Source organism: Sciurus vulgaris, assembly GCF_902686455.1.
Source record: "Sciurus vulgaris genome assembly, chromosome: 2".
In the NCBI taxonomy this organism is placed as follows: domain Eukaryota; kingdom Metazoa; phylum Chordata; class Mammalia; order Rodentia; family Sciuridae; genus Sciurus; species Sciurus vulgaris.
This window is the reverse complement of record NC_136462.1, coordinates 90,554,014-90,577,215: the sequence shown is the minus strand read 5'-3', so window position 1 is coordinate 90,577,215 and position 23,202 is coordinate 90,554,014. Positions and strand designations below refer to the sequence as shown.

Genomic DNA, 23,202 nt, shown 5'->3' with positions numbered 1-23,202 from the left:
GAGCCACAACTCCAGCCCAGTTTTTGCTTTTTTTTGGGGGGGTTACTGGGGATTGAACCCAAGGGCGCTTAACCACTTAGCCACACCCCCAGTCCTTTTAATTTTTTATTTTGTAGCTTATTCTGCTTTAATATCCCGCAATATTTGTGCAAATGGGATCATGATGCAAAACAAGTCAGAAATCTGTAGACAAATATGTCTCACTTAGAGGAAAACTGATTGGAGAGAAGGCACCAGAAATTGTATTTTGTTGGAGTACACGTAAACATTAAACTGGGGAAAGAATGGAACTTCCACTGTCATTTTGTGGGCACATCCTAAGGATGAAGGCTGGCCTTGCTCGCTGACACAGCCTCTACCTTGCACCGCTGTGTAAACGTGCTTGATGCTAAGGAGACAGCTAGTCACAGTAGCAGTGTAGAAGAGTGTGAAAAGGAATGGACATAAGTCTGTGGGTCCTCTTCCTTCTCTCACACAGCTCCCATGGTCACTCAATTGGCAGTGCCTTGCAATGCACTGTTTTTCAACAACCACTAAGTAGAAAAATCAAATCCTAAGAAGCTGGGTGGATATGCTTTGTTTCTGTTCATGCTTTTTAGTCAGATGACATGGATAGGTCCTGGGATCAAGGGCCATACTCCAGCTGGCAGGTCTTCCTAGGTGATGATGGTGGGTAAAGTGCGTCCAATCCTCTTCTGGAGCTGGAACACCTTTAGAGCAATAGAAATAAAGGTAGCCAACATGAACTGGGGGTCCTGATTGATTTGGACGACATCCTTCTCATAGCTGTTGATGTATAGTTGAGTGGTGGCCCCTGAACTCCCAGTGACACTTAGTTGTAAGACAATGCAAGAACCGTCTGCAAAAATGAGCCACAAGCCCTGATTTCCTGAAATGCTTCCATCCACGGGGTCACTGTCTTCAGTGATTGTCTTTCTCCATGGTGTAGACTTTGTTACTCACAGAGAACTGCTTCCCCACAAAGGAGCGGTCAAACATCAGGGTCTCCAGGTTGTTCATCATCTTGTTTGTGCCCTCTGCTTCCACCTCCTCATAATCATACTTGGTAAAGAAGTTCTGGCCATACTTTTACCAATGATCTTTGAGAATGTCTTCCATATCCTGTGTGCAGGTGGCTAGAATGGAGAGCTAGGCAAGAGCAGCCCACAGTCCATCTTTTTCACAAATGTCGTTGGAACCTGTGTCGAAGCTCTCCTCGTTATAACAGGACAGTTTGCTTGCATCCAACAAATTACCAAAAAACTTCCTGCCAGTTGGGGTCTCGTACAAAGTGATCTTTGTAGTGTTAGCCACCTGGTCCAGGGCATCACTCATGGGAATGCTGCATGCAAAGCCACAGACTCCAGTCTGCTAGAAATATAGAAATGTTTTAAGATGTTGGCAGTGATGACAGTCAGTGTCTTTGAAGGGTTCATAAAGAACCCATGCTTGCCCAGAATCATATTTTGATTCCCATCTCCATCGAAGGCAGCCCCAAAGTCATGCTCTTTAGACTTCACGGTCTCCATCAGGATGGATTCATAGGTGAGGTTGGGGTGAGTGTGGAGGCCTCCGAAATCCTCCAGGGGAACACAGTTGACTGCTGAATTTGCTGGGGCACTGAGTTCTTCACAGGGAATCTTCTTTACATTTGGCCCCAACTCCATGCATGGCATCTATACGGATCTTTAGTTGGTTTGGGCCAGAAAGAAGTTCTTTCAGTACACTGAAATCAAAGATGTTTCTCAGCATTATGGCATAAGCTTCCACTGAATCCACAATTTCCACTGTGGAAGGGCTTGAACTTGTTTTCAAGGTCAAACTGCTGCTTGCTCAGAACACCAACATCCATTTTCAGATCAGGGAAAATTGCATACTCTTTGTCTTGCTGATTTGGAAAATTCTTATCAGTTACTGCTTCTGGAGCAGGACTTTCATTAGAAATATTAAATTTGATTTCAAACTCTCCATTGGATCCTCGTGGGTTGTGACTGGCTGTCAGAGAGATCCCCCCAAAGGCTTTGAGTTTTCTAATGATGCAGGATACAGCAGGGGTAGAAAGGATTCCATTGTGTCCAAAAACCAAGCAACCAATTCTGTTGGAGGCGGTGATATGGTGGCTTTTTGTCCTGTACACCTGGGTCTTAACAGTTACCATTTTCACTGTGGTGATGACTCACTGGCGCTGGTGTGGACACTGCTAACTGAGGGGTGGCCATGGCTGCGACTGCAGCTGCTCTGGGCCCCCAGCCCTTTTTATTGTAAAATGGTCTTTGTAAATTGTAGAGGGCCTTGCCTGAATTGCCAAGTTGGGATCCTCCTGCCTCAGCCTGCTGAGTTTCTGGGATTAGAGTGTGCTCTACTGTGCCAGGCGAGAGTAGATTTTTAAAGGATTCTTTGTGTGTGTGTGTTAGTACGGGGAATTAAATGCAAGGCTTTGTGCATGTTAGGCAAGTGCTTTACCATTCAGCTACATCCCTAGTGCACTAAGAGATTTTAAGTTCTCACCAGGGGAAAAAAAAAATTAAGTATGTGAGGCACTGACTGTGTTAATTACTATGATTCTAAGAGGCTTATAAAAAAAGAATTGCCACTACCTTTTGCATACTGCTACCCAGTTTCCATTCCTTCCCTTCTTCTCACCATGACACATAGGAAATCAATCACATTAGTTTCTGGTAAATTCTTCTTGAATTTCTTTTGCACAAATAAGCAGACAACTGTGTGTTTTCTTATATCCATCTTTCTAACAAAAAGCATAGCATAGTAAAAATACTTTTGTATTTAAGCACAATAAACTCTGTAATGTCTGCTGAATTGGGGATGGACATGTAGCTCCATGGTAGAGCACATTTAACCAGCTTGAGGTCCTGGACACCACAAAAAATATCGAGTAGCATAAGAAGGCTGTATGCCATTAAGCAAAGGTTTTCCTGCTTAAATGCCAAAGGTCAGATTGAAATAGATTAAAGCATAAGAGATGAAGGAACTGAAATATAACTTTAAGGAAATTTTAATAGTTTTCTCCTGCTAGGTTCTACACTAAATTCAGTACATGTGTAGTAGGAGGTTTATACCAGAGTTGCCACAAGTAAATCCAATTATTTCCTTTTCAGAGGTTCACTGCAACTATGGGAATAGTGTGACATCTCTTATAATAGGTGTGTTCTCATGTTCTAGGATCCTGAAGCCAGGACAGTGTCTTACTTAACTATGCCACCTCACCTAACCTGTCGGTGTCTTGATTTGAGGCTAAAGGGGAACTCAAACTAATTACTGCATAAATAATAGGCACTTCCTGGACAATCTACAACCTTGCCCAGGGGGACCAGAAACAGGGTAAAATATGAGCTGAGTTTATCCTTCCACTCAACTGACCTTATTGTTAACAAACCCCCAAATCAGATTTGTGTGCCCATTATGCAACAAACACCAAACACTGAAGGTTTTATGAAGAAGGTACCAACAAAGGAGATGAGTCTCAACTCTACTGTTTCCCAAAAAGCACAATTATGTGTTTTAGAACAGAAAAGGGCACAGAAAGGGGAGTCCAGGGGAGATACTGGTGGTTTTGATAAAAACAAAATTTTCAGATTTGATGCTAGTGGACATCTGGCAGACACTGAGAAATCTATGGTTCTGCGAAACAAAGCTTGTAAATCATCTTGCAATGCAGTTAGTTCATTCTTCTGGAACAAAGACAACAAAGTTAGCAGTTCATAATTACAGGAATGTGAACAAGGAGTATGTGCTTAAGGTCTGGACAGCTTTAGCAAAGAATATGATATTTGGTTTTTAAACTTTCAGAAGGGGAAATGGTTCAAGCCTCTTACAAGACAGATTTTTAAAATTTAATATCATTATAGGGCTGTTGTAAGTCCCAACTGTCTATTTTATCATTCCTTAGTCTTATAGGAATAGGGACAATCCTTTATTTTCCCCCTGGGTTTCTGTGGAATGTTGCTGCAAGCAAGGAATACTGTTGTTTCATTTTCTGTTATTTCAAATCTTGTGCTTAGTCTGTTATTGTAAACTTTAAAAACCATTTGTATAATGCATGAAGCAGAAATCACACACAACCATTCCTTTTCATGTGAGACATACTTTGAGAAGAGTTAATATCTGCCTTTTTTTTTTTTTTTTTTTTAACTTTCTGGAGCCTCAGGACTGGCACCCATATAGCACTGGTATTTTTTTTTTTTTTTTTTTGTAGTTGTAGATGGACACATGCCTTTATTTTATTTATTTATTTTTATGTGGTGCTGAGGATCGAACCCAGTGTCTCAAAGGTGCTAGGCAAGTGCTCTACTACTGAATCACCACCCCAGCCCCATGGTATTCTTAATAGTGCTCCAAACATTCCGAAGGATCCTCCAGAGGTATTTGTTTCATCTCTTGAACATTGCTAAAAAGAATCTGTACTTTAGGGATCCTTCTGGGAAGTCCTGTCAGCAGGCATCTCTTATAATTTTGAAATGGGGCAATCTATGGTTACTATGTCCAAACTGGGTTCTCTTGTAGGGACACCTTTTCTGGCGTCTGCTCTAGTAGGATTCATTGTACACATTAGAGCCATGGGGCTCAAGTCATTAGCATAATGTTCACCAGAGCCTGAGTATCAGCCCTGGTGGGTTGATAGGTAGCAAAATGGAGGCAAATAAATCTTCTATGTGAGATGTATTGTTCTGATATGAAGGGCTTGGTTAATTTGGAGCAGTTATTGCTTTGTCTTTCTCCCATTCTGTATCAGAAAGGCTGGGCTTAGGTTTTTTTGCCTGTTGAACCAAGATTCTATATCTGTATGAGCAGCTTCATTTTGACATTACACTTGCCTTGTTTCTTACAAAATAAATTTATATTGTCCGATGATACGATGACTTATGGACGGTTTATGGGCCCTTTTCCTCCACAGTCTAAAGCCTACTAAAGCCAAGCAACAAAACAAACAAAACACAAAAAAATCCCACATCACTGTCTTCCTTTTCAAAGACTCATAACTGAAAGCAGTTGAACTAAAAAAGATACACCCTAACAGGCTAAAATCTGAAACCAAATTAGAGTTGCTCACGACACCCAGGCAGACAAAAAACACACTCAACAAAACTCCTGCAGAAAGAACAACAAAAGGCTTAATTAAGTTCAACAATTCCTTACACTTATCCAAAGCGAGGATCCATGTATCAAACTGTCCTAGGCAGTCGGAAACCAAGATAATAACTACAAGGTAAAAAAGAATTCTGTGGTCGCACGTGACAAGGCGGCTCACCCGACTGGTTCAATGTGCACCAAAGCTTGGAAATTTCTCTGCTCCAAGCAGTTTTAAGCCTAGGGTGGGTGACGCCGTCTGAAGACGATTTGGAGAAGCCCCCAGAACGAACGGTGCCCTGGCAGATGCAGAGACTCCCCAGGTGTCCGACTTCGCATCTGCTGGACCCACCACAGGCATAAAACTTATGGCTAGTTGGCCCGTCAATATTATCAGTGTTCGGTAGCCCCTCCCACCTCCTACCTCCAAGAACAAATATTCCCAGGATCCGGGGCGGTGTCCATTGACGTTATTTCCGGGAAAAGTAACCTTTCTTTGGCGGTTGCAGACCTGAGAGCTCTCGCGATATTTGATCCCGCGAGATCTGCTTGCTCACTCTAGCGACGACATCCTCCTCCTCCTCCCCGCCGCCTTTCGGCAATCTTCGCCAGTCCCAGTCCCGACCAATCTGCACTCAGATGGCATGGATTAGGGTCTCCCCCCGAACCCCGGTCCACGCGGGGCGCCAGGCGGCAGCCGCGGGGTACAAACTGCTCGAGACCGACGACAGCGGCATTGCGAGCGGCCACGGGCTGGCGACTAGCAGTGAGCGTGGGTGGGGCGGGGGTAAGCCAGCCGAGTAACGGCTCGATTGTTCTGGCCTGGCTATGGCGCCTCTCCTCCCCCCCGCCATGGCTCCCCGTGTCCCTGCTCCGCTCCTCTCAGTGAGTGAAAGTGGCCGCCGCCGCCGCCGGCCCAGCGCCCGCAGCCGCCTCAGCGCCGCCGCCATCTTGGGGTCCCAGGAGCCGCCGAGGGAGCGAGCTAGGAGCGTTCACGTCCACCGCAGTCACCGTCCCACGGCCTCAGAGAGCGAACCGCGGCTCCACCGTCGGCGGGGCGACCCCCCCCTCCGGACCCCGCCCGTACCCCGCCCCCCCTCCGCCGCCGTCGCGGCGGCGGGGCCCCGCGGCCCGAGGTGAGGTGATTAGATGTGGGCGGGCGAACGGAGGGGGGTTGTATAGGCCCCGTTGCGCCCCTCTCTGCGGGCGACGACTGGGCCGCGTCTTAAAGGGGCCGTCGCCCCCGGCCCTTGGATTTGTTGGGGTTAGTAGTATGGGTGTGGACACTCCCCGCAGGGTTGGGACCTCAGGGACCTGGGCCTGGTCCTTATCCTCTCATACCTCTGGAGACCCAGGGTCACGCGATGACCTCAGCTACCCGAGGAAGCCCGTGGGGCACCCACATGTGGGGAGAGTGTTAGACCAGGTGCACGTGGGACCCGGTGGGGCGGTGTCGGGCTAACACGTGTGTGGGTTTGGGGGTGGGGAGGGGCAGGGCGGAGGCTGCTCCGGCTGGAGTGGGAATCAGTGAGAGTTATGCCTGTCAGTTTAAACAAATGAGATCTAAGAGCTTGAGAGTATTGAGTGTCAATTTATGGGCAAGCAAGCTAGGACCGTGCACGTTGCTGGTTGTTTTTGCGTGGGGGCACACTAACACGTGCACAGACTTAGGAGTGTGTAGGTGACATCCTTTCTGTTTTTTTAGACTTTTGTGGGGCGTCTAGGCAAGTGTCATCTTATTTTGACATTTCTTGTTGAGCTTGCTGATGAAAAGTACTACTTCCGTAATCACCGAGAATGGAAGCCCCCTACAGTTTAGGAGTGATAGAGCCTAAGAAGGGACTTAATTATTTTAGTTAATAACAAACTGTGCTCAGAATTCTTTGATTCTCACTATCCCTGGTTTCATGTTCTTGTACTTGTTAGGAATTGGGGAGAGAATTTGGAGGATGACCTCTCTAACATTACAGGTAATCAGCTTAGATTTCTAGTCAGTGACTTCTATGATTTCCTTTTCTAATTTTCATTGTGGCTTACAAGTGGCAAACCCCCATTTTTGTTTTTTCTTTTTTTCAGTACCAGAGATTGAATTCAGGGGTGCTTAACCACTGAGCCACTTCCCCAGCCCTTTCTATTTTTTTATTTTGAGACAGGTTCTCACTTAAGTTGCTTAGGGCCTTGCTTAGTTGCTGATGCTGGCTCTGAATTTGTGTTCCTCCAGCCTCAGCCTCCTGATTCTCTGGGATTACAGGTGTGCATCACTGTGATCAGCAAACATATATATTTTTTAAGAGCTTTGTTGAGATACGATTGACAACCCCCCCCCAAAAAAAAAAAAAAAAAACTCAGCTGAATTAGTTACAAAGCAGTGATTTTTAGTATATACATAGAGTTGTATAGTTATTTCCACTATTTATCACCCCCCAAAAGAAGCTCCTTATGCAATCTCCCCATTTCCTCTCTTCTGGCTCCTAGTATTAGTCATATATTTTCTTTCTCTTAGTTTTGTCTATTTTGGACATTGCCATTTCATTTAATGGAAAATTCTACAATTGGTGTTTTTTTGTAACTGGCTTCTTTCACTTAATATGATGTTTTCAAGAGTCATACCTGTTTAAACATGTATACTTTGTTCCTTTTTATTGCCAAATAATATTCCTTTCTGGTTGTTTTATGCTTAAAATTTTCAAGCCCTTTGAGATTATTATGAGTCAGTCCTTCATATCCATGGATTCAGCAATCTTGGATATATCCAATTTTGGATTGATATTTTAAAAATATTTATTTTTTAAAACCCCAGAAAATTCCAAGAAACAAAACTGGAATTTTCTGTGGGTCAATCACTATGATGAATCCACAAGAATGAAATGATAGACGTAATCTGCTGTAGTTCCTACCATTTTCCAGATCCTTAGCCTCTCCTCAGCACTTGTTTGAGCATTGTTCACTTTGCATGTCTTTTTTTTAGTTGTTGATGGACCTTTATTTTATTTATTTATATGTGGTGTTGAGAATTGAACCCAGTGCCTCACACGTTAGGCAAGCACTTTACCACTGAGCCACAACCCCAGCCCGCTTTGCATGTCTTGCTGTACTTTGTAGCTCCATCTGTGATGATTGTGTCTTTATACATTTATTCCCTAAACAATGCAGTATAACTATTTACTTAACATTTACATTATGTTAGGTATTAAAAGTTATCTAGTGATTTAAAGCATTTGGGAATGGGGCTGGAGTTGTGACTCAGTCGTAGAGTACTTGCCTGGCATGTGTGAGGCCCTGGGTTTCGATACTCAGCACCACGTGTAAATAAATAAAATAAAAGATCCATTGACATCTAAAAAAGTATTAAAAAGAATAAAGTATATGGGAAGATGTGTATAGGCTATGTATGAATACTGTGTCATTTTATATTAAGGGACTTGAGCATTCTTGGATTTTGATATGGGGGGAGACCTGGAACCAGTCCTCAGGATATTGAAGAATGACTCTAAAGTTTGTATATGATATTGTATTTTTGGTAAAAAAAAAATGAACTACATACACAATGGTGACTGTACTATGTTCCTGAGGTGTATAGTAGGTTATACCATGTAAGTTTACATAAGCACACTCCATAATGTTCACAGGACAAAAATAGCACATTACTTTCTCAGATTGTATCTTTTTGTTAAGTGAAGCATGACTGTATATGTAAATGTTGCTTGCCTTCTGGATTCTAAAATGAATTTTGTTTTTAAGGGATTGAATTCCTCTGTTAGTTTACTGTGTTCTTTTCCTTTACATTTTGTTTTAGAAGAATTCAAGCCAATTTTTGATCATCTGTGTCTTTTGATAGTAAATAGCTGTAAAAGCACAAATGTGATTAGAAAAGTTTATGACTAATAAAAACATTTTGAGTGTGTCAAAGTGGAAATTTGATTATGTCAGGGCAACTGATCATAAACTGGTATTATAATTTTATTTAATGAAAGTTTGTCATAGTATTACTGAGGGAAGTTATATTGGCTTTGACCAGTGGTTACTTCTATCAACATGTGTGGGTAAGAAATAATTACACACCTTTTCTGCCCACAAGAAGATAAAATCTGGCTTAGAAATTTAACTTCACATACAAGTACACAAAAAAAGGTGTCAAAATGCTGTGGATTTTAGAGTGGTCATAATTGGATGGGATCAATGGGAAACCGCATTTGTGTAGGAAAATAAGTGAAGTTGAAGAAATGTTTAAAAGTTGGATCTTTTGTTTTTTTGGTACCAGGGATTGAACCCAGGGCACTTACCCACTAAGCCACGTCCCCAGCCCTTTTTTGTGTTTATTTAGAGTCAGTATCTCACTGAGTTGCTTAGGGACTCACTGAATTGCTGAGGCTGGCTTTGAATTTGTGATCCTCCTGCCTCAGCCTCCTGAGCCACTGGGATTATAGGTGTGTGCCATTGCACCCAGCTAAAATTTGGATCTTAAGTGTCAGAATTTTGATGTGATAGGCTTTAGCATGTGGAGAATGAAAAGAACGTAGGCACTGATATTAGGCAAAAACTTAAGAGTCATGGTATGGTCAGATGTGTTGGCATACGAATGTATTCCCAGTGACTCTGGAGGCTGAGGCAAAAGGATTGCAAGTTGGAGACCAACCTCAGCAACTTAGTGAGGTCCTAAGCAACTTCATACGACCCCGTTTCAAAATTTAAAAAAAAGGGGGGGGGGCTGAGGATGTGACTCAGTGGCAAAGTGCCTCTGGGTTCAATATCTGCAGTGCCCCCTCCAAAAAAAAAAAATAAATAATGTGTATCTTACGATCATTTAATCATCATAAAACTGTGTACCCCATTTTACAGATGACAATCTGTGAAATCAGCCAGTAAATGCTAAAGTCAGTGTTCTCTTCTTTTTAAAAGCCCTTTGCCTTCCCACAAATATTCTGAAGAATATTTTATAAAGAAATCTAAAGTTACTAATAAGATTCTTTGTGTAAATCATACCAGAAGTTCAGTTGTAGAAATAATGGATTTGGTTGTTGATCCTGATAGAGTGGGTTTACTTAGGGTGGAAAGCTGGTCACAAAAAACTTAATGCTTGTGTCTTAAGTAACTACATAAGGGAGATTTCCTTACGTGTTAGGTCAGATGTAGAAGATCAGTAATAGTAAGTGTAGTTGATATATTTTACTTATTTAATTATTTATATGTGGTGCTGAGGATCAGACCCAAGGCCTCACATATGCCAGACAAGTTCTATACCACTGAGCCACAACCCCAGCCCCAGTGTGGTCTGTATTGTTAATGGACTAAAGGAAAAGGGTAAACTGTGGCATACCTTTATGTAAAACCTTATCTAGCAAGAATTGATAAATAGTCAATGCGATGGTCTCTAGAGCAATGTTCTTAAGTTTATGTAGAGTGTTTTACATTTCAAAGCCTGTGAGCACCTTCTCAGAATATGCTTTCTTTTGGTTGGTGCTGCAAATCAAACCCAGGGCATTGCACATGGTAGGCCAGTACTCTACCACTGGGTTGTGTTCCTGTCTCAGAATATGACATTTAAATGTATAAAATATAGTTCACATATTTAAAAAACAATTTTTATACACGAAATATTTTTCTTACTACAAAGTAATAACTATAGGTAGCCCTGCTGATACTACTATGGTGTGCTGCCTACATTTCCAATAGAATGAAATGCTAATTTCAGTTATAGATTAGTGAAAATAAAATGTAAATAATAATAATTGTTACTGTTATTACAGTATTGGGGATTGAACCCAGGGCCTCTGTACATGCTAGGCAGGTGTTCTACCATTAAACCACACCCTTAGCCCCTTTATTTTGAGACAGGATCTTGCTCATTTATTTGCCCATGCTAGCCTCAAACTTAGATCCACTTGCCTCTGTCTCCTGAGTAACTGGAACACTGCCTGGCAAAGATGTAAATTTTTTTCCACTTGAGTTCGTGGACCCCAGTTTAAGAAATCTTGCTTTAGAGTCCTGGGCAAATAACTAATTTATTTCATATAGGGCACAATGGTGATTTCTGTAACAAGAAGTAGGATTGCCTTTTTCTTTTGGTACTGGGGATTGAATTCAGGGGGCACTCAACCATTGAGTTACTTCCCCAGCCCTATTTTGTATTTTTATTTAGTGACAGGGTCTCATTGAGTTGCTTAGGGCCTTGCTAACTTGCTCAGGCTGGCTTTGAACTTGTGATCCTCCTGCCTCAGCCTCCTTAGCCAGTGGAATTATAGGTGAGTGCTACCACACCTGGCAGGATTGATTTTTTTTTTTTTTTTTTTTTTTTTTTTTAGGATTGATTTTTGAATCATGTTCAGAAGAACATGAACATGACTTCTTACAGGAAAAGAACTACTCATAGTTTCATTAAGGAGAAATTTGCTGGTATAGTGGGAAGATACTGGTTTTGGACTTAAAAAGACCTTGGTTTGAGTTTCAGTTTTTAATTGTAAAATGGAGTTCATGATAATTTCCCCTTCTGAGAGTTAGTGATATATTAATTTAACCAAAGCATATCAATAATATTAATGTTTGTTCTTTGAAGATATAAACATACTGAAGGCTGACTTTTATTTAGTTTTGATTTGGAGGAGGGGAAATTATTATAATGTAGATAGGAACAACATGTATGGATATGAGATTTTTCTGAAGTTACTCAAGTATATAATGTACATTTTAGGAATTCCAGTAAGAAAGTTATTTTTTGTAATAGACTATATAAGGTGCCTCCAGTTTGGCATGGTATAGTTAGCTCTTCTGGTAAGAAGTTAGTAACTAAGCAGAATAAAGTGTTCATTCATATCTGTATGAATAGACAGAAAAATGACTAGTAACAGTATAGCAAAAAGGATACTAGGCCAAATGGTCAGTTTATCCCTGAGAATTTTGCCTGAATGTATTGCCAGAAAGCCCAGTAAAATGTTAGTCATTTCCAAGAAGAGAGTGAAAAAATAAAATTTGAAAATGTACTAAAGGAGGAGGACATACCATGTGCTTAGCATATGCAAGCTAGATTTAATCCCTCACACACCAAAAAAGAAATCATTTATTTTGGTAGAAACTATAATGTATCCACTCGTAAACTTTTGAATGATTTCCAGTAATTGTACCTAAAGAAAGAATAAATTGAACAGAAGGGAAGTTTCCAGAAAATGTCAATAAAATTGGAGGTAATGTTCAGGCTTGTACTGCAGGGTCTGGGTTTGGCTCAGTGGTAGAGCATTGGCCTAGGTTGCGTGAGGCCTTGGGTTCAATAGTAGACTATGAATTGGCACGTGCAAGGCCCTGGGTTCAATCTCCAGCACTGCAAAAAAATACAATAAGAAAAAAAGGAAAGAAGAGAAAAACATGAATAATATTGGAAAATTAGAACTAGTTTGAAAGATGAATATTGCTTGACTGGGCTTTAGTAATGAGTAGTTCGTTTTTGAAATTTACTAGAGAAGAAAGTAGTTAAGACCTAAGTACATACCGAATATAATTTAAGGATTGTAAAGCTGAGATTTTTGTGATCCAGCCCTAGTTCAGTTCTGATTGATAAAAACATTTATTGATATTTGTACCTAAGGGTTTATGAAACTCCTGTTTTGCAATATATTCAACTTTTTAGGTCAGACTCTAAAATATTTTTTTGTCTAGGATGTCATTCTAATGTTGGTAATTATTTGCTGTTTTAGAATCAGTACACAGTAGGTAGTATAATAATACATAGGACCCTAGAACAGGACTTAGAAAGATTTTTTTTTATAAAGGGTCAAATAGTAAATGTCTTAGGCCTTGCAGCATCTCTTGCTGTTGAAGTATGAGAGAAGCCACAGTTGATGTTTAAGTGAAGGATTGGGCCTGGGTTCTGATGAAACTTTATTGGTACTGAAAATTTAAATTCATGTAGTTTTTAGGTGTCACAAAATACTATCTTTAGTTTTCCTGCCATTTAAAAATGTAAAATTCATTTTTGGCTTTTACAAAAGCTTTATCAAACTGGGTAGCAGGTTAGATTTAGCTTACAGGCCATTCTGCTCTAACCCCTGCTTTAGAGTCTTGGCTCTACTACTCTGGCTATGCAAGTTACTTAACCTCTGAACCTTAATTCTGTCTTTGAAATGGGGATAAGAATACTATCTTCTTTATAGAGTTGTTAGAAATTAACAAGACAACCAGTGTGAAGTGCTTAGAACGATATCTGACACCTCATAAATGGAATATATTATTATCAGAAGCGAACTCCCTTGTTTTACACTGAGGTTGTTGGAACCTAAAGGTGAGCTGATAGTCCTAACACCTATCTATGGCTTATTATTCATTGCGTTAAGCTCACAGCCCTTCAGCTGTTCTTTCTACCCTACTGTGCTGTTTCCATCAGCACAGTAGGGTAGTACCATTTAATTTTGTTAAAACTACTGCTTGAGTCAGGCCTGGTGGTGCACACCTGTAATCCCAGCAACTTGGGAGACTGAGGCAGGAAGATTGCAAGTTAAGTCCAGCCTCAGTAACTTGGTGAGACCCTCAGCAACTTAGGTCTCATTAAGTTGTCTCGAAAGATAAAATAAAAAGGCCTAGGGATGTAGCTCAGTGATAAAGGGCCCTGGGTTCAATTCCTAATAACTTAAAAAAAAATTACTGTTTGATAAAATTGTTCTACTTGATAATGTCATGGTTAAACTAAGGTTTACACATTTACAGAACTGGGCTAGAGTTGTGGCTCAGTGGTAACATCCTCGCTTAGCACACGTGAGGCCCTGGGTTTGATCCTCAGAACTGCATAAAATTTAAAAAAAAAAAAAAAAAATGTATCCACCTACAACTAAAAAAAAAAATGTATATGTATAAAGAATTTAAAAACCGAACTTAACAACACAATAATAAACTTTTTAAATTAAAAAAATTCTTTTTAGATATACATGACAGTGGAGTGTATTTTGACGTGTTACACATACATGGAGTATAACTTATTCTAATTAGGATCCCATTCTTGTGGTTGTACATAATGTGGATTTCACTGATGGTGAATAAACTTTATGCAAATTAAAAAATGATTTAAGAGATCAGGAGCTTCCAGGAAGGAATCTAATTATATCCCAAATGCGTGAAGCAGTCTTACTAAAAAGATGAGGGAGGAAGGTATTGACCTCACCAAACTTGGAGATGAATAAAATCTGTAAGACCAGTAACTGAACTGTATTCTGATTGTTAAAGTTGTATCCTGAGGGGTGCAAGGTAACAGTTTTGATACTGATGGTTGTATGCTCAATTGAACAGTTATGTAAATGGATAATGGGAGGTAATCTTACTGCTGAAGTGGGAATTTACAGATAAGCAGAGGAGACTAGAATGATCTATGGGTTAATGGATTAGAGTTGGAAATACCACTACAAACCTATGTTTAGTTTAATATAGATGCAGATGATTACATATAGAAATATTGATATGTATGCCTATGTGGGTTAATCATATATATTTCCATGCTCTGTTAGTCGACATAGTTATAGGAAATGACACCTAGGAATACACCTAGTGCCTAGACTTTGGTTTTTAATATATTCTCCAATAAAAGGAACTCACGCTCCTTGGAGAAATGCCTGATTCTAGGATTGGTGCAAGAAATATTTGTAAGATGAGCCTTGAACATCTGGTGGGCCAGAAAGGAAGGAAGGTTTTAAAAACAGCAGCAGGAACTCCATATTGATGGGATATGTCAAAGGAGCACAGGAAACAACTGAAAAGAGCTCCCAGTAGCCAATGCTGTCATGGACTATTGGATTATAAACCATAGTATAAATATCTGAGTCAAATATACTGATACAAACACTTGAATAAATTAAAATCCTGCTTGAACTACTGCAGTGGCATGGTTTATGTCCTAGGAGCCTCTTTTTGCTGGCTGCACTTTAGCCTACACACACACATACACACTTGTCTGTCCATCCATCCATCCATCCATCCATCCATCCATCCATCCATCCATTCACTCATCTATTCATCCATTCTGGGAATCTAACTGGGGACGATCCCGTCTTTCTTCCTAGTACTGGGAATCTAATCCAGGAAAGATTAACAACTGAGCAGCATCCCCAGCCGTTTTTATTTTTAGACAGGTTCTGAGTTGCCAAGGCTGGCCTGGAACTTAAAAATCCTCCTGCCTTATTTAGTCTCCTGGGTTACTATTGCTGGGATTACAGGTGTGTGCAACCCTGTCCTGATAGAGAGTTTTGGAGTCATCTTGTGAAGCTCTGGAGTCAGACTGAATGGATTTTAATCCTAGCTTTGCTACTTCTGGCAGTGTGACCTTGGACAAGATACTTAGCCTTAGCTTCTTTATTTGTAAAATGGGGTTATAATAGTATGTACCTGATACATGACTTGAATTAATGCATATATAAAATGTATGTGTACATAAAATGTTTAGCACATCAGTAAAATGTATATGTATCCTCTTTATTATAATAATATTTGATAAGATAAAAATCACAAAATTTGTATGGCCCCTGCTCCCCTCCCAGTTCTTTGTAATGGAGGTTCCTTCTACCCTGAGGCTGCTTGCATAGAGGAAAAAAGCCTGACATTAATTTAACAAATATTTACTGACTAAGACCTAGTTTAATATAAGTGTATCTCCTTGCTCATATTGTTAGACTCTAACAGTAGAGAAGGAAAGTAATTATATTTGCTGTTAATGTAACCATTATAGACCTGAGGGACTGAAATACCTAGAGATCTAAAAGCAAGACCCAATTAATGTATGATTCAACTCTTGCTTATTTATAGATGGTTTGTCTGTAGAATGAAGTATCTGAACTTCGATTTTTGGGTTTCTTATACAACTTCTTTCTTGGCAGAAATAGCAGTTGAACATGTCAACTCCCAAAGTAAAGACTGACATTTAGTATAGGAAAACTAATTATAAAAGTCAATTTTGGAATATCACATGTTTCTGGATGTCTTTTAGTTTATTTTCTTTACCTCTCCCTATCATTTGTTTAATAATGGATGGTAACTATATGGAACTGATAACTAAATTTCTCCACTCCTTTGTGTGTGATTCCTATTTCTCACAAGTGACTACCAAATAAGCTAATGTTTTTTTTCCCTCTGCTGAGTAATGAACTGAGCTCTGAAGTTTCTCTGGGCTTTGCATTCAGGTCCCCCCCCCCCCGCCCCCTTTTGCTAATTCTCTGAAGAAGGTAAATGTTTTCATGGTTCTGTGGTTCTAGCTCTGGAAGCTGTTGGAAGTCCCTGGTTCTTCATTAAGAAGAATCTATGACATTTTTTTTGGTGCTGGGGATCAAACCCAGGGCCTCATGTATGCTAAGCATGTGCTTTACACTGAGCAATACCCCCATTTTCAAATTCCTCATTGGATAAATTGTTTTTATTTATTTTTTGTATTGTTTGTGTGCTTTCTATCAGAAGATTTTTTTTTTTTTTTTTTTTTTTTTTGGTGCTGGGGATTGAACCTGGGGCCTTGGGCATAAAGGCAAGCACTCTACCAACTAACTGAGCTATATCCCCAGCCCCAGAAGAGTTTTGAAGTATATTCTAGGGGTCATTAACATAGCTAACTTATTTTTTAGGCTTACTGTGTGAAAGATATGTCAGCTTCATCAGGAAACATTTCTCTCCTTTTGAATTTCTTTTTAATTTTTGGTTCTGGGGTTTGAATTCAGGAATGCTTTGCCACATTCCCCAGCCCTTTTTATTTTTTTGAGACAAGGTCTCACTAAGTTGCTAAGACCTCACCAAGGAGGTGGAGGGAAAATAGAAGTTCAGTGGATTAGACAAAGGGGAATGCAGGGAAGGGAGCAGGAATGGGAATAGGAAACAGAATGAATCAGTCATAACTTTCCTATGTTCATATGTGAATATACTACCAGTGAATTATGTACTACCACAAGAGTGGGATCCTAATTAGACTTACTTATATTCCATGTATGCATGATGTGTTGAAATACACTCTACTGTCATTATATCTAAAAAGAAACAATAAAAATACGCATATGATTTAAAAAAAAAAACAAAAAAAACTTGCCAAATTGCTGAGGCTGACTTTGGACTTGCGATCCTCCTGCTTCAGCCTCCCATGCTCCTGGGATTACTGGCCTGCACCACAGTGCCTGGATCCCCTTTAAAATTTCTTGGTGTAGTAATACTTAAACCCTAAAATACTTCATAATGAGGAATTAAACTTGTTTGGTCACTGTTGTGTCCCAGTTGTATGCCATACAACTGTGTGCCCTGAGGCATTTGTGCTAGTAAGGCTATTTCTTTTATTGTTTTGATGTTTTTGTTCCTTGCCTTCTTGAACATTTTCGTCTAGGAAGTTGAAATGAGTCTTTCCCAGAAGAAATTAAATTCATCTTTATGGATTTTTTTCTTCTCCCCCCAACAGGATTCAACCACCCGCAGATTGAAAATACTTAGAAAAGTTTGAACATGTGCAGACTTTTTTCCCTGTTTGTTGAAGAATATAGTATAACAAGAATATATCGCTTTTACAGTGTACTATATCGCTTTTACAGTATACTATAATTTAGAAATGTGTAGTGTAAGTAATCTAGAAATGACTTAGTGAATAGGAGGATATATTTATATTACATGCAAATTCTATGCTATTTAATATGAGAGACTTCAGCATCCATGAATTTGGGTCCTAGAACCACCTGTGGATACTGAGGATGATATGTATTTAATTTGGGAAATAATATTAGGATTTCGTTAAGGAAAAAGGGAAGGGGGAATGTAATTTCTCATTTAAAATACAAGACATATTTTTATCTTGGGAACTTTGTGCTTTGAGTAAACTCTAGGCTTATGAAATTGCTAGACTGCTTACATGCTTATATAGTGATCCCTTAAGTTTAACAAGTTGTTTCTGGTCTCCATAGAAGGCTCTGCCTACCTCTTCTTGAGGGTAGGGTCTTTTTTTTTTTTTTTTTTTTTTTTTTTTTTTTTTTTCTTCCTTTCCATTTTTAGTTGTAGATGAACACAGATACCTTTCCTTCCTTCCTTCCTTCCTTCCTTCCTTCCTTCCTTCCTTCCCTCCCTCCCTCCCTCCCTCCCTTTCATGCTGAGGATCAAATCCAGTGCCTCACATGAGCTAGTCAAGTGCTGTACACTGAGCTATAACCACAGCCTGGGTAAGGTCTTTTTTTTCCTTGTGTTTAGTTCAGTGTTTGATACGTAGTAGTCTCTTACTAAATAAGAGCTTTGCGATTTTATTTATCTCTTATTTAGCATGGATAGGGTAATTAAGTAATTTGCTGTTTAAACCTGGATACTTCTGAAAATGAAGGGAGAAGTTGGGGCATGGTGATGCATACCTGTAATTCCAGTGACTTGGGAAGTTGAACCGAGAGGATTGCAAGCTCAAGGCCAGCCTGGGCATCTTAGCAAGAACCTATCTCAAAATAAAAAGACTGGGAATGCCGCCTAGTGGTAGAGCACCCTGTATTCAATCCCTAATACTGCAAAGAAGAGGGGGGAGGGGAGAGGAAGGAGAGGAGGGGAGGGAGAGAGGGAGAGATAAAGAGAGGAGAGAAAGAAAGGACAGAGAAAAAGAAAGAAAATGAAGGGAGAAAGACTATTAGTAATTATGTTTAGGACAACAGGAATAAACTTGGGCTGTCCTGGGTAAACCCCCTGAGAGATACTTGGTCAGCCTAGTCATGAGTCTTCTTTATCTTTTAAATTTTTACTTTTTTGTGGTATTGGGGATTGAATCTAGGGCCTCACAGACAAGCACTGTACTGCTGAGCTATACTTCAGGTACTTCTTTATTTGTATTATACTGCAGCAGAGTTGGTTGTGAAGAATTGGGTTTTGGAGTCAATGATAGTAGATTTGAATTTTAACTTAGTAAAGTCATTGAAATTAACCAAAACTAGACTAAAAATTTATGACAGTGAAGGCTCTCACACTAGTGGGCTCTTATTCCATGTTAGATCCCTCCCATCAGGCCATAAATAGAATTTTTACTTTAAACTGGAGCTAACTTTGAATGACTCTTTTTCTGGGTAAGGGGTTCAAAAACTTTTCTTAGAAATCAGAAAGGATTTTCAGATGAGCCATTGAGTTTATATTGTGAGATCATTGTGTATTTATTGTGGACAGAAAACATCCTATCAAGCCTAATTATTATTTAAATATTCATGAAAAACTCCCCCCCCATAAGTTTTTGCAGAATTGCTGAAAAATATTTTAATAATTTAGATCTAGCAAAATAAGTCATTTTATGTCAACTAAATGGGTAATATAAATAAATTTTAAGAAAAATTATGAGCATTTCATTAAACATCAATATTTATACTATATTGAATTATATATTTTCTTATATTTGAATTACTTTTTTCCCATATGAGGTTTTGATGTTTTACTAATTTAACCTATTTTATTTGTGGTTTTGTTATGTTTTGTTTTATTGGTGCCCAGTATTTTATTGGCACATGCTAGACAAGCACACCGAGCCACACCCCCGTCCCTATGTTCTTTATAAAGAAACCAAAGAAAAGCATTTTTTATATATTTTGGTATTACTAAAAACATCCACATTGTGCATTGAAGAGAACCATTCTGGTACTAAGACAACTACTTGTATTTTGTATGATTCCTTACTTATTAAACAACAGATAATTAGATAATGCAAAAAGACTTATGGTAAAGAACAGTTACAATACAGATGCAACCAAGAGAACTAGAGAAATGCAAATAATTTAGTATGTACACGTAAACAGTAAGTTGTTTCCTGTACAATATTGGGGAATTAGGGATGGATCTCTTGCTTATTTTATCAAAGGGTGCTAGTTAAGCTTAGCTTATGCTATAGTATCCTTTACCTTAAACTAAATCTGGAGAAACACAGAATTTAGAACCAATTATAATTGAATGCCAATATAAGCCAGCCAAGAGAAAGTATATCAGCATCTTCTGGAATAATTTTGGTTGATCTAGGAACTCATTACACTTTCCTGAGAAGGCTGGTAAAATTTTAATATTTGTATTAGAGGGAATTCAGGCATTTACTTAGTGTAGAGTTGCATAGGGGGCCACATAACTTGATGGTACACTGTTTGCAGCGTTTTCTACAGACTGATTTTAAAAATATATTTGCAAACTGATAGGGAGTAAGCCAGAGAGTAGTTAAATTTTTTTTTTAATTCAGAAGTTTTTAATTTTAATAATAATACTTTTTGTATTCCTCAAAATTCTTATCTACCACATGATCGCAAAGACATCGCTCTTATGTTTACTTTTAGAAGCCTTATCAGTTTAGTTCTTTTATTTGTGATTCATGCTAATTTCATTTTTGTGTATGGTATTCTATAGGGATTTGAGGTTTATTGTTTTTCCCCATATAGATCTCCTTTCAGTTCAGCTCCATTTGTTTGAAAAATTTTTCCCTGTTGGATTGTTTCAGTGCCTTTGTTAAGTATATGTGTGAGTTTAGGTTTCTTTCTGTAATCTCTTCTATACCATTTGGTCAGTTTGTCTATACCAATGTAAATTTAGTCAGTCATGGATTTAGGTTATATAAACTTAAACTTTCTTCATCTTCTCAAATGTGTTTTGAGAGTCCTAGATCCTTTCTGTTTCTGTATCAATTTTGAACTCAGTTACCAGTTTCCTCTAAAACCCTTCTGGGATTTTGATTGGAAATTGAATTTATAGATGAATTAGGAAAGAATTGATAATAACTAATATTTCAATCCATGAACATGTATGAATAATATATAGGTACACATATAGCAAAGGAATTGTCTGTATTATAAGCAGGACTTCCATAACTCAGTGATGAAAAGACCACTGTTTTTTAAAGGTGATCATAAAACTTAGATCACAAAAAAAGTTGTACATATAGCCTAAAATATGTGAAAAGATACTCAGCTTTATCAGTCATCAGGAATGTACTAATTAAAATCACAATGATATACCCCTTTATCTGGTTCTTTGTCTGTAAATGGGAGAATAATTTTAATAGTCTCTTTAAATTGGAAATTATTAAGTGAGTACTATGTACTAGAGGTATTGTACCTCTAAATATTTGTAAGAACTCTGAGGGTACATACAGGATTTTAAAATGTTTCTCACATTTTTATAATTTACTTTTTAACTATTTGATTTTTTTCTTTGTGCAGAAATGTTATGTTTTTAACATGGTTATTGAATTATAATTTATAGTTCAGAAAAAGCAAACATTTGAAATTTTTTGTTTGTTTTTTTGTGCCAAGGATTGAACTGGGGCCTCAGGTATGCTAGGCAAGTGTATTACCACTGAGCTACATCGTCAGCCCATGGCACGTGCTTAACATTTGTGAGACCCTAGGTTTGCCTTTTCTGGACATTTCATATAAATGGAATCAAAGAATATGTGACCTCTGATGACTGACTTCTTTCATGTAGCATAATGATTTCGAAATACATCGATGTTGTAGCATCTCTCAGTAATTCCTTTTTATTGCTTAATGATATATTCCTTTGGGTATACAGACCACATTTTATTTTTCCATCCTCAGTCAGTGGACATTTAGGGTTGTTACTACTCTTTTGGCTATTGTGATACTGCTGTGAAGATTTATGTATAAGTTTTTGTATGTGCATATGCTTTTATTTCTCTTGGGTGAAGTGGATATACTAGGTCATGTAGTAAATTTATAAACCTTCTGAGGAACTGCCAAACTTTCCAGTGCCTGTAACCATTTTACATTCCCACTAGCAGTGATTGAAGGCTCCATCTTAACATTCTAGTCAACTCTTGTTGTTTTCTTTTTTTTTTTTTTTTTTTTTTTTGTAATTATAGCCATCCTAGTCAGTGCTAAGCAATATGTCATTGAGGGATATTTTTGTGTGTGTGTGTTTTGTTTTGAGATGTAGTCTCACCATGTTGCCCAGGTTGGCCTCAAACCCCTGGATTCAAACTGTCATTCTGCCTCAGCCTCCCAAGAGGCTGAACTACAAATAAATGGTGCTTGCTTGTCATTGTGATTTTGATTAGTTGTGCATTTCCTTAATGGCTACCAATGTTAAAGCTTCTTTTCATGTGCTTGCCTTTGGCATATCTTTTTTGGAGAAGTACCTATTTGAAATCTTTTACTTTTAATTTTTTTAAATTAATTTATTTTTGCAGTGCTTGGGATTGAACCCAATGTGCTCATTTTTGAAATAGATATTTTTGTAATTGTTTTAAAGAATTTAAAAATATATTCTGGATACTATTATTAGATAAATGATTTGGAAATATTTTCTCACAATCATGGGTTTTATTTTCAGTGTCCTCATGGTATCTTTTATAACACTAAATTATTATTACTTTTGGAGACAGGATCTTGCTCTGTTGTTCAAACCGGCCTTGGACTTATAATCTTCCTGCCTCAGCCTCCCAAGTTGCTGGCATTACAAATGTGTACTGCCTACTAAAGCCTAATTTACCTGTTGTTTGTTACTTCTTCTATTGTTTTAACAGCTAAGAAACTGTGACCTCATTCACTATCACTGTTTTCTTCCATGAGTTTATAGTTTACTCTTTTTTTTTTTCCCCCTCGGGTCCAATAATAAAGCAATCTTTATTTAACAGCATCAACCTCTCTTTCATTCATTCCTTCATTTTTGCAATTAAAAGTTTTATAGTTTACTCTTAAATTTAGATCGATGATCTTTTTTTTTTTTTTTTTAAGTTGCCAATGGACCTTTATTTTATTTATCTACATACGGTGCTGAAAACTGAACGCAGTGCCTCACACATGCTAGGCAAGCACTCTACCACTGAGCCACAACCCCACCCAGCCTGAGATCTGTTATTTCTTCTAAGTTGATTTTTGTTTGCTTTAAATGGGAGGGGTCCAATACCTGGGTGGCTGAGGCAGGACAGACTCAGCAAAAGCGAGGTGCTAAACAACTCAGTGAGGCCCTCTCTAAATAAAGTACAAAATAGGGCTGGGGATGTGGCTCAGTGGTTGAGTGCCCCTGAGTTCCATCCCCTGCCCTGCCCCCGACACCCAAAAAAAAAAGAATGGATCCAGCTTCATTATTTTACATGTCACTATTCACTTGTCACAATACCATTTTTGAAAAGCTTTTTATTTCTTTGTTGGTTTATCTTGACATTCTTGTTTAAAATCA

General features: G+C 38.7%; 1 protein-coding gene and 1 pseudogene across 3 annotated transcripts in view; one reads left to right on the top strand and one right to left on the bottom strand.

Annotated features, from left to right (window-relative positions):
* Positions 1–430: 430 nt before the first annotated feature.
* Positions 431–3,001, bottom strand: LOC306654951 (phosphoglucomutase-1-like; annotated as a pseudogene). Its single transcript has one exon. The product of its transcript is annotated as a phosphoglucomutase-1-like (transcript).
* Positions 3,002–4,203: 1,202 nt separating this feature from the next.
* The window catches only part of INO80 (INO80 complex ATPase subunit), a 131,551-nt gene continuing 112,552 nt past the window's right edge, over positions 4,204–23,202 (top strand). The window contains exon 1 of one of the 2 annotated variants that reach the window (XM_079129012.1): positions 4,204–6,221. The gene's annotated coding sequence lies outside the window, so the exon portion shown is untranslated. Of the gene's footprint in view, positions 6,222–6,608; positions 7,056–23,202 lie in introns of those variants that run through there. The other variant, XM_079129013.1, reaches the window with a different exon arrangement.